Source organism: Cupressus sempervirens, chromosome 4 (genome assembly GCF_028749045.1).
Source record: "Cupressus sempervirens isolate cs-2001-9-10 chromosome 4, ASM2874904v1, whole genome shotgun sequence".
NCBI classification, from domain to species: Eukaryota; Viridiplantae; Streptophyta; class Pinopsida; order Cupressales; family Cupressaceae; genus Cupressus; species Cupressus sempervirens.
The window spans coordinates 894,341,557-894,354,489 of record NC_143121.1 but is presented as its reverse complement, the minus strand read 5'-3'; the positions used below and the strand labels follow the sequence as shown (position 1 = coordinate 894,354,489).

At 33.2% G+C, this 12,933-nt stretch overlaps 1 long non-coding RNA gene across 1 annotated transcript in view; it reads right to left on the bottom strand.

The window, feature by feature from the left end:
* Positions 1-12,256, bottom strand: part of LOC149564280 (uncharacterized) — a 75,112-nt gene extending 62,856 nt beyond the window's left edge. The window contains exons 1-2 of the long non-coding RNA XR_016363593.1: positions 11,948-12,256; positions 11,721-11,800 (exon numbers count right to left, since the gene is read on the bottom strand). This is a non-coding gene — a long non-coding RNA (uncharacterized LOC149564280). The remainder of the gene's footprint in view (positions 1-11,720; positions 11,801-11,947) is intronic.
* Positions 12,257-12,933: the final 677 nt, after the last annotated feature.

The following is a 12,933-nucleotide window of genomic DNA, read 5'->3' as shown; positions in this document are numbered from 1 at the left end:
CATTAGAGTCAGAGAATTCTGGGTCAGCTCTAATAGAGCCACTCCACTCCTCAAACATAGAACAAAACTAGTGGAATGTAACAATGAGTAGTCCTAACAAAAAAGATAGTAGCAAAGAGGCTGAAGATTCAAGGCCTATCCAGTCCATAAATATCACGGATCAGCAAATTAGCAAATTTTTTATCAAAGAAATCATTTCAGAAGAAAACCAAGAAGGTGAGGGCTCAGTTATTGCGGAAAAGGTAATAAAAGAGCAAAATCTTGAAAGAATAGGTATAGTAGTGAATCAAGAGGGAATGAAGACACCAATATGTGGAAAATCAAAGCAGAAACATGGCAAGAAATCACTAAAAGAATCAGACAGGCAACAAGATAGGTCAAGGATCAAATCAAGATTCTCGATATACTACACAGTGGGAAGGGGAAGTTTCTTCCCAAGGAGCAATGAAAATAACAATCTGGAACACTAGGGGCCTTAACGCCCCTAGCAAAAAAACTTATTAAAGCGTAATCTCACCTTATTTGATTTTGATATTTTATTACTACAAGAAACTAAACTAGATAAAGAAGAGGGAATAAAGTTGAGTTAGAAATTGGGAAAATAGAAATCCGAATTTTAGCATTCATAAGGAGCATCAGAAGGACTTGGAATAATATGGAATCCTAGACAAATCAATATTGAAGTACTCTCCTCCCAAACAAATTGGATGGGAGTAAGAGTTGTTAGTATAAAATCAAACCTACAAATAGTTATAATAAATGTTTATGGGCCTTCACCAATAGTAGATAAGCTAGCAGTCTGGGGTGAAATTAGCAAATTTATTAATTCAATGCCCCAAGAAACAGTCATTATAGGAGGAGATTTTAATGCGGTTTTAAGCAAGGAAGAAAAACAAGAAGGCAATAATCAAGTATGTAAAGCCATGGAAGATTTTAAAAAGTGGATTCAAAAAGACTCTCCTCTGGATATCAAAACAAAGAATGGCATTTACACTTGGAATAATCGAAGGAAAAGATTATGTTATATAGCAGAATGACTAGACAGATTTCTTCTAAAAGGAGAACTTAGTATGGACAAATTGGTTAATGTGGAAATATTACCAATGACCGGATCAGATCACTTCCCAATGAAACTGGAAATCAAAGAGCAAATCAAACCTAGCAGGAATCCCTTCAAATGTGAGAAAATGTGGTTTATGGATAAACCATTTATGGACCAGATTAGAGAATGTTGTCAGGAGGAACAGTTCGAGGGTTCAAAAATGTTTTGCCTTAAATTGAAAAGTATAAAAGAAAATATCTTAAAATGGAACAACATACATTTTAAAACTATTTTTAAAGAAAAACTAGAAATTGACGAAAAATGAGTAAATTAAATAGAGAAATCATCATGAAAGAAATGAATAATGAAACTTTCCAACTAGAAAAAGAATACCTTCTAAAACATGAAGAAATACTAGCTAAAGAAGAAATATTCTAGAGACAAAAATCCAGAGAAAAATGGCTCCTAAAAGGGGATCGCAATACCAAATGTTTTCATAACAGCACTATTTATAATAGAAATTATATTAACATTTCAAAAATCAAGAATTCAGAGGGGGAGCAAATTGAAAACCCAGTAGAAATAGTTGATATTTTCATCAAGTACTTTAGCGACACACTTAATAATTTTGATTCATCAAATAGAATAGCCCAATAAGAGATGCTAAAACACATCCCAAAGCTGATCTCAGAGGAGGACAAAAAATTTCTTAATGAACCCATTACCCTTCAAGAGGTCAAAACAACACTCTTTAATATCAACCCAAATAAATCACCAGGTCCGGATGGCTTTCAAGCCTTATTCTTCCAACAATGCTAGGACATTCTAGGAGAAGAGTTGTGGAAAGCCTTAGAAGCCACACATAATGGAGGTTCAACATTAACTGAAATCAATCACACCTTTCTTACTCTTATCCCCAAAAAGAATGAAAGTGTAGTGCCTGGAGACTTTAGGCCTATTGCTTTGTGTAATACTATTTACAAGGTGTTTTCAAATTGTTTAGCTAATCGTCTCAAAAGATACCTCCCAAAATTTATTTCAGAAGAACAAACTGACTTCGTCCCTGGTAGATCTATATTAGATGGCATCTCTATTATACGGGAAACTATTCATTCGGCAATTAAAAATAATGAAGCCTATATGTTACTTAAACTAGATATTCAAAAAGCATACGACAAGGCAGATTGGAGATTCCTCTGCAAAACCTTAGAGGCCTTTGGCTTCTCTAAAGAATGGATCAATATTATTTTTCAATGCATCTCAAATCCCAAAATTTTGATCCTCATCAATGACACCTCAGAAGGTTTCTTTAATATCACTAGGGGTATTAGACAAGGAGACCCGATCTCTCCATTTATGTTCATCATAATGGTGGAGGCATTTGGAAGAGCAATTAAAGCAGCACAAGTAGAATGCAAGATTAAAGGGGTGAAAGTCACGAATGGAGTAGAAAACACCACCCACCAACAATTTACTAATGACACTATACTTGTTGGAATCAACACCTTACAAGAGGCAGATCAAATGAAACATATCCTAGATACATACACACAATCGTCAGGGCAAATGATTAATGCCGAGAAATCAGAAATCTTCTTTTTAAATACTGTCGAAGAAGTTGAAGATCAAATCTATAATAGACTAGGATTCAAAAAAAGCAAGTTACTATTCAAATACCTAGGGATATATCTCAACAAGAGTAATCATACCAATCCGAGCTGGGAACATATTCTCAAGAAAATCAATAGCCAAACATAATCTTGGAAAGGAAGATGGTTATTAAAGGTGGGGAGAACGACAAAGATCAAAGTTGTCCTATCAACTATCCCAACTTACCAACTTTCTTATTCACATCTACCCAAAATATTAACTCTAAATTGGAAAACAAATTGAGCAACTTCTTCTGGAATGGGTTGGAGGTTAAGAAAAAAGCAGCCTTAATTAGTTGGAGTAAAATTTGCAAATTGAAAGAATTTGGGGGATTAGGAATCAAAAATCTAGAATGGCAGAACGAAGCTCTAGGTGCAAAGCAAGTATGCAGACTATATCAAGAAAGGGATAGGAAATTGGCAAAAATCTTATTCAATAAATATCTTAGCCCCTTGGACAAAACTTCATTATTCAGAATTAAAAACCCTCCCAAAGGTTCTGCAATTTGGAATTTCCTTATTAATAGTCAAAATCTGATCTCCAAGTACCTTACATGGGAGACGGGGAAAGGAGATGAAGCTTTGTTTTGGGAAGACTCTTGGAATGGATATCCCCCTCTGATTAGCTCAGACTTATCTTCTGAAGTAATATCTCTCCTCAAAACTATACGGGGGACAAAGATGACAGATTATATAGAGGAAACTGACTCAAACACGAGTAAGATATGGAAATGGAAATCGTTATCTAAATGTGGAATTAACCAGTCGAATAAGGAGAGATTGGAAAACATTCTAAAGAATTGAACTATTACAATTAAAGACAAGGAGGACAAGTTAATTTGGGTAGTATCAAAAGATGGGATGTATAAAGTTAAAGAAGGATATCGAATGATTAAAAATTCGCAAAAATGGGAAGCTAACACCCTTCCCATGAATTTATGTTGGGATCTAGTAGGTCTTCCTAAAGCAAGAATGTTCCTCTTGGTAGCCATGCAAATGAGAATATTAATAGCAAATATAATTAGAAATGTGGGATTTGAAGGATCGTCAAGATGTATTTTATGCAAAGAACAAGAAGAAAATGCAGAACACCTCTTATATGCATGTAAATTTTCTCAGGACTATTGGAGGTGGCTCCAAAGCAAATTAAATTGGACCTTGCTATTAGCAGGAAAATGGATAGATCACTTATTAAGCTGGCCTAAAGATGCCTCTAAGAGAATTTATGGTAAACTATGGAATATCTACCTAGCAATTGCAATATAGGAAATTTGGAAAGAACAAAATCGCCGAATATTCCTAAATCAAAGTCTATTTGAGCAAGCTTTTTATGCAAAAATAGAAGTGCCTATTTCAGAAGTAATGAACAGTGATCTCAGGAAGAGACCAAGGGAAGAAGGATCCTTCTCTGAATGGGATGCAGAAATCAAAAAATGATGGCCACTGTTAATCAAACCTCCCCTCTATTACAAAAAGAAAAACGATCTAGCTAGACAAACCTGTAAATGGGAACCCCCACCGCCAGGATGGAAGAAGTTGAATTTCGATGGGGTATCAAGAGGGAATCTAGGTAAAGTCAGAATTGGATGTATCATAAGAGATGAATCAGGTAATTGGATAGTAAAGAGATCCAAATCTGTAGATATGGCATCGAATAATATTACAGAACTCGAAGCAGTAGAAGAAGAAATAAAACTTTGTATTAAACTAAAAATTAAAAAAAATATGATTGAAGGGGACTCCCAAATTATAATTAACACTCTCAAAAAGGGAGTAACCCCAAACTGGGTTTTAAATTCTAAATTAGAAACTATCATCAAAACACTTACAAAATTCGAAGAAGTAAGATTCTCGCATATTTACAGAGAAGGCAACAAGGAGGCCAATAAACTAGCCAATTTGGGAACTAATGGTTTTAATACCTTAACTTTTAATCATATCTTTAATCATTCATTTCTATTGGAATAATCATAGTCACTTTATTTTCATGCGTGTGAATTGATTTCATACAAATTGGGCAAAGTACCCAATTTTGAAGTGAATCTAATTATTGAGTGATATAATCTTTTGTATGATGCTTTTGAGAGGTACCTTAATACTCATTTGAACGTCATCGCCATTATTTCGCAGCTAGATCCTTCTCCCTCTCATATTTATGAGTGAAATTTGGGGCTCATTTTCATTTTAACTTAGCTAGTGATTGTTACCAACTAAGCTTTAGGTAGTGGTCTAGTTTAGGTTTTCATGGATTCCAATATCTACCTTTTCTGTGCTTTCAAAAATTGAACAATGGCTTTATGCAGGCCGATAAAACAAGAAAGATGGAATCGGCTCCTTCGGCCAATTGATGATATGAGTCGAGTTGCAATAAGTTGGGCACTAGGAGAGGGGATTTTTAGCCATGAATACTCTTGGAGGACCAACAGTGACATCGTAGGGCTCTGGGTAGGTTGCGTAGCTAGGGCTAGAGTGGAAGAATGGGATATCATAAGGCTAACCCATAATATTTTTGATCCCTATTGGTTGGTTGGGCTGGAAATTGTGGTTGCCAATATAGATGCAAGGTTATGAATCCCTCTCCTTGAGGCTTACATGGAGTATGAATGAATAGTCCAGAAATTGACAGAAGTCTGAGGCGCCCATGCTTGGTAATCAGGGATAACGTTCAATTCTTCAAAGAATGGCTAAGAATGGAGTCTAGCATCAACTTCCTTTTAAGGTGAAGGGGAATCATTGAAGACTCGGGCAGAGACTAGCTCACCAACTATATGAGGGCTTATGATGCTTACATTCATCCAAATGCAGATCTTTCCAACCTGGAGGACGTGGAATTATGTTTACCTAACTATGAGAAAACTAGTAGAGGAAGATCAACATATGAGTTTCCCCTAGACTCAAAGGCCACTCTACATGAAGCCGCTGAAATTATTTTGGTTTTTAAGAGAACCTAACTAATATCTGTAATTTGGGTCATTTTGTATGATATTTCGACCCATTATTTTGGTTCTTAGCGCTCTGATATAGGCACAGGTACTCATCTGCAAATAGCTTTTCCACCTTATATTTTTGGTCAAATAGTAGCATGCAAGACACATATTAAATTGTGTCCCTTGATAAACAGTGTTATTTTATGTTACTGTATATATCGATCCCAACATAAATGATAATCATTTTATAGCTATAATTAAGCCTCAATATCCGGTTTTGGTTATAGTCTTTGGATTTCGTTATCATTTTGTCTTTATTTGTTAAGCTAGAGGAATTATAATTATGGCTCCCCCCTATTTTTTCCTAGTATCTTGTGATATGTGCATTGTTTTTTGAGCATTCACTTAAAACAGTGATTATTGAACACGTATTCAGTATGGCTCGCTCAACGCTCTAGTTCATTTTACCACTCTTGCAATTAGACTTTAGTTCTTTCTCCCATTAACATCAGCTTCATCTCGGTTTGCTCCCCCCGGATTCCTTTTAAGTTTTTTTATTCATCGTTCTGATTCTCACATTATTGACATCTATCAACTAAAACTTTACTATCTATCTTAAGCATTTTAAGAAGAATTGACTCTTAAACCTTATCATTAAATATTATAAATATATCACATTCCTTTAAATAACAATGTATCTGCCCCCATGGGTTAGGTGAGTTGGTCTGAAGTTTGTAGGTAATCCCCATGGTCTCGGGTTCAACTCTCCTGCCCATCATTACCCTGCCACGGACACTTGGGGGAAGTGTTGGTTATCACGTGGTCGAAGGAATTAGTCTCGCTCCAAGCTCACCCCGTAAAGGGAACCCGTTGGGCTTGGATCGTGAGGATATCCTTTGAAACCAAAAAAAAAAAAAAAACAATGTATCAAAAATTTTCATATAACAATATTAATAATAATAATTAAATACATCAATACGTTAATTGTCTAATTCACTAAAATCTCTTTATTATCAGATATTATATGGAATGGGCTCCCCCCGGTCACGTGTTAAGGTTTTGATGGATTTTCATTATCTACTAACCCTTAACATTTTGTTGGTTGTTTGTGGTGACATGTATCCAAAGACTTGGTAACCATTCTTTTATATATTTTCGAGCTTCTCTTGGAAGATTTAGATATTGTCTTTTGACTTCATTATGATGTAATAAACTGGGTATACCCCTTTTATTGATGTATAATATAGGACTTCGATCCTGGGCAAGATTGGAGGTTTTCTTTCCCCGTTCTTTCCTACTAGTGCCTGTCCGAACAGTGGACTACTTGTACTTTTAATTTTAATTAAATAAAAATTAATCATGGCTATGGCCATTTACTGATCAAAAAAAAAATTATAATATATTTTTAAAAGATAAAATTTAAATTTACATACCTATTAGGTAAAACCTAGAAATTTTTTATACATATCATATTATTTTTCTATTTATACTAAGAATTATAAATATTTTATGATTTTAATTTTTTTTTAATTATGTATTATTATTTCAATTAAACACAATTATATACTTAAAAACTTTTAACAATGTTTTTTTTTTCCTTTCTTTCTCTCTTCTCATAATATAAAATATATAAGATAGAAAAATCGTTATCATTGATAACAATTATGATAATATATTTTAAATTTTGAATATGTTAAAGTGAAAATTAAGTATAATATTTATTATATATGATAATTACTTGTTCTAATTAATAATTATTTACATAGCAATTATCTAAAAATCATCTTATTAAATATATAAATTCAAATTTTATTTGTTTAAAACTATATTATATAATAATAAATTAATATAAGAATTTACAATTGAAACGATTTGCTTTATATTATAATACATCATCATTTTATTCCAATATATTTGTAAATATAATTATTTTATAAATTATATATAAATAAAATATAGATTTTTTCAACTAATTTTTTTGATTAAAAACATTTTATTATTTATTCTATTATTTATTTAAATATATATTTTTAAAATTTAACTAATATTAATAATTCTACTTTGAAATATTTGTATAAAATTCAAGCAAAACTTTTAAATCAATAAAAATAGACGACCCCTTTTCTAGAACTCTGGAATCAATAAAAATATACGATCCCTTTTCCAACACGAAAATTCTAACAAGAGGGCATAACCAAGTACAGACGACTATTGGCAATGTAATCGAGGTTTGATGGCATGTATGAGGATGACGATGAGGAAATGAAATGCGCATTATTGACCGTTATTGTGAATCCTTCCATCTGTGATTAACTCAATACCAATATTGTCATCAACATCATCCTATTTAAACTATAGGTTGTAGAAATAGATGGGTCTATATAGCAGAATTATTATTTATCATCATCTCTTTAGTAGGTGTGTAAAACAAAATCTATTTTTAGCATTTGTGTTATCTATTATTTTAGGTCTCCTTTCATGGGTTTTCCACAAATAAATTACACTCTATTTATGATTGTGTACTCATTTATGTTATCTTTTAAGGGCTACCTATAGAATCAGCTGGTCTTTTTCTTTTGGGTTCCTCAATGGCTATGGTAGTAGAGGTAAGGGCTTTATCACGATCCTCAAGCATTACAGCTTCTAAGGCTTCCAATATAACTTGGTCCATGCATAATTTGTATATGGAAAGACCTTCAAAGAGAAAATGATGTTGGACATGTCAATATGCAAGGGACTGAGGATTGGAGGTCTTGAAAAGCATATATTATGTCCCTCCAAGGGCATTATCTGTGAGGCACAAAAGACTATTGCGACAAGAATGTTTCCAATGGGTTTAGTTTCCATTTCTATTCTTGATTTACCTCTCCTCATTGGTATGACCATATTGTAATGGTTACAAGATTTGTAAGTTATATGTGATTGCATCTAGTTATCTATCTTCGTAATTGTGTTGTTGTTGGTTTGTTCCTTTTTATTTCATGGGGTTTGCGCTAAAATTCACATTTTATAGGGACAACTAGACATTCATATATTAGATTGAATCAATATCCACCAACATCATATATCATATGTTTGAGCTAAGGTCCAAGTGGTTGGAAAGAAATCTTTTGTCATGTTTTTAAAAGTTATCACCAACAATAATTGACTACTTATAGGTTGGGTTGATTTCTTTTGTGAGTGTGTGTTATCTAATCCAAATGCCATTTCCCACAAAGGCCCACTAGCCTTGGTACCTAAAATAATATCTCACAATTCTCTCAATAGATCCTTATACGTCAATGCAAGAGTCGTGTTTTGCTAGTGATCATATCTTTTTACAATATGTGACAACCAATTAGCAATAATTTCCTGTCCTTGGGAAGATTGAATAACATTATTATGAAAGATGGAAAACTTGATCAGTTGAGTAAGTATTATGACAAGAATGATGCAAAAGACAATTGAAAATTTTAGTGATTGTTGAAATTCAATATCTTATAAATTTACATGGAAGTATACCTGAGGAGCTATATAGAAATTGGAAGCTAAAAGGCATAGAGTAGTAGAGGAAGACATGAAATTGAGAGGTTACAGTGAACAAATAATGTGAAATTGAGAATGAATAATAGTTGAAGACAATTGTAAAGAAGATGGAGCCCACTTTCAAGAAGAAAAATGAAATTCAAGTAGAAACATATAAAGCAGTACAAAAAGTGTTAAGTGAGCTTGATGCCTTGAAATCTGAAGCAGAAGGGCCTACAATAATTTGTAAGCATTGTTACACAACCTGATGTGTACGTTGCTAGAGTGTGAGTCATTATTGATATTGAAAGGCCAAACAACATATGATGTTGGAAATTTTGTGAGTGATAATATTCATGATGATAGAAGTGATGAGGAGAATAAGACAGATCATATTGATGTGCAAAATTGAGGAACTGCAATAGTAGCAGATGAGCAAGATCAAGATGGTCATCAGGGCCAGATCTTCATTTTGTGCAGTGAGGAAACACCTAAAGGGACATTATTAACTTTACCACAAGTAAGTCTACTCACATTTTTACCTAGATTTGACACAATAGATCAAAATGTACCTAAATAGAGAAAGATGAAAGTCAATGGAAAGAAAATACAAAGCTAAAGGAATGAGCAAAAAAGGTGGTGGAAGAGAAACAAAAGAAGGAAGCATACCAGAGGACAATGACAGAGCGAAGACCTGAGGTTACAAATCAAGAGAATCAAATGCCAATACTTCAAAGGCCTCCTGAGGTAGTGGATACAAACAAGCACTTCTACATCACCTTTTGAATATTTGTTAGCATGTATGACAAAGAATATTAGAGGTTTGATCAAAGAAGACTTGGACTACAAAGTTGTGTTCAGTTATCAGCCTATGCACTTTCTAAAGAAGCTGAAAAGATAGGGAAGGTAAGAGAAAATACACAAAAGGTACTAGATTTGGCTATAGAGAAACTTCAAAGTACTTTATCATTTCCCGTTTAGTTTACAGAGCAGGATAAAGAGGAGAAGGTAGAGATATTTATCGAAGAATCTGATGCCAATTCACCACTTCGGAAGAAACAAAAAGGTAAAAGTTTAGACTGAGCATGATGTAAAGTTATCTAATCAAGTTTATTGAGGGACCATTTGATACCAAAGATGGACTTGCTTCAGAGGCAATTAGATACACTTTGGATCCCAAAACATCTTGTGAGAGGTTTTCTTATACATATCTGAATGCAGCTGATATAGGAGCTCATGGATTATGAACAATAAAGTCTAGTCTCAGAATTGGGCAAGAGTTGTTTCAGAAACCATTGACCATCCTCCAGACAGCTGGGGACAACCAAGCTATTGGAAGGCTATTTCTGTCAGACCTTTATTTCATAATGTTTTTAAAATACATTTGCATATTTTAAAACTTTCAAAGATAAAATAACATCAGTAGCATCAACCTAAAAACATATTTTCTTAAATTTCAGACTGCTGAAACTTATTGCAGATTAGAGACTGCTGAAACTTATGATCACACAGGGCATATGTATGTTTGAACTTTGCACAGATAGTTTTCAGACTTTGATGTTTAAGTTTGTACGCAGAGTTCCAATTGTAAATTGATAAGTACTAAAAACACTTTCATTACATTAATGTAATTGAATAACACTTCAACATATAGATGTATGCAAGATTTAAAATAAACAGAAGATGAACTTATGTATTCTGAGATGTGTATTAAAATACAGAGGAGGATATGGACAATAGCCTTGACCTTAATCCCTTCAACTTCTTTGATATAAGTGTATGCAAGATTTAAAATAAGCAGAAGATAAACTTATGTATTCTGAGATGTCTGTTAAAATACAGAGGATAAGGACTATAGCCTTGACCTTAATCCCTTCAACTTCTTTGATGAGTCCTTAGTAGCAATTACTCCACACTAAAGGTCATTTCATCCCACATATATATATATCCCCTGTTGTGGCGAAAAAAAATCTATCTATAAACCCATTTCCGAAAAATCTTCCTACAAACCCATTTCCAAAAAATCTTCCAATAAACCCATTTCCGCTCCCCCCATCCTGGAAAACACGGGGTAACAGCAGGTAATATAATGATTGGATCGGGAGAGTCATTGATGCTATGCTCTTGAATCGATTTTTAATTTTTTTTGGCAACATGTAAGTACCGTTAACTAAGGGAAGAAACGGTCACTGGTAAAACAAGAATTGTTTTGGAATTTTTTAATATTGACATGTATCTTTCAACTTTGTTTCAGTTCTCTTACTGTTTCTTTTTTAGTCTACGTTCGCAGAAATAATATGTTTTGGACTGTTTTAATCTGATTATTAAACATCATAAAATATCATTCTCATACATCCTAAAATTTGATGTATTTTATGCACTAGGTTATCCATTCCCATAAAGCAGACTGCTCTGTTTTTTTAACATTAACTTAACGGGTCTTATGTTTCCCGTAGCGAAGTCAACAAAAGGTTTTAAAAAAATTGAGAACACTATTAATTTAGTCTCTCTAACAATATAAGTATCCTACATAATAATAATAGTAGTTCATATATCCAAAAAAAAAAACTGCTTTCTCGAAATTCATTCTGAACATACCTCTTGCAAATATCAATGCTCTCTTTCCAATTCTGTCTATTCTATGCAACGTCAGCACCCAAATAAACTTATCAACCATTCTGATGAAACAATTACATAAGTCAAATGTTGTTATAACAAAAACGAGAAAAATACACTTTGAAGATACAAAGCTTAACACTGAAACAATGAAAAAGTAAGAACACAAAGCACTTTGTGGTATATAAGAAGTTTAAGAAGTTTCCAACCTGGTTGCTACATTTTGGGACATTTTCTTCGTCTTGGAATGTTGACAAATCTAGAACATAAAAACATAAACACAGCTGTGACCCTTCGGATTGTACCCGGAACTAACCCTCGTTTTAGGATTTCGAGGAACGGATTTTAGGGTTTTGAACAAAGAAATTTGATGCAGGTAGACGGTCTGACAATGGAAGGCGATCCCCTAAAACACACAAAATGTGTGGATGCTAACCTCTCATGCACGCTGAATGTGTGAATGTCGATTGAAAAGGAGAGGAGTTAGCCATCGCTTTCACACTACAACCAGAAAAGTACTCACCTGAACAACCTTGTGCCTTGTCCTTTCCGTCTCTTCCTCATCGCCAACTACTTTTAGCACTCGGAAATGTCGAGCCCAATTATGATTTTCATTTATGTTTTGAAATATTAGATTAAAATCAGCAATGACACCTTTATCATGCAATCAGCATTTAAATGCTATGTCGAACATTGATGTTTATGTTTCGTTAGTTCAGATTTTCTATAATTTCCACTTTATGTGAAAAAATTTACTTCTAAAAAGTTAATTTATATACCAGTTCAATAAATACTAATAATAATAATATACATAACAATATCACAAAAATTGATACTTATTGAATGTGTAAGTGTAATAGGTAATAATTTGATTTTATCATTGGACATATCCAATCTAGGTTACAAGTCAAGAAAACATATAATGATGACGACTCTTTCAATATATTGTTAGTCCATAGACTTATCGTTCATTCTTACTGATATTGTGTGGACAGTTCATCCATGCATGAAATATATAGTTAAATGGCATGAATTGCAATCTCATGGTTATCATTGCAATGTGTTTAGATCTAATGTTTTTTTTAATGGGATTTTAAAGATTCAATACAAAACAGTATTAGTGTTTTCTAGATGTATTTCATTGGGACAAATATTTGGTAGTTATTGAATATTTATTTTTAGTCTTATCTTGTAT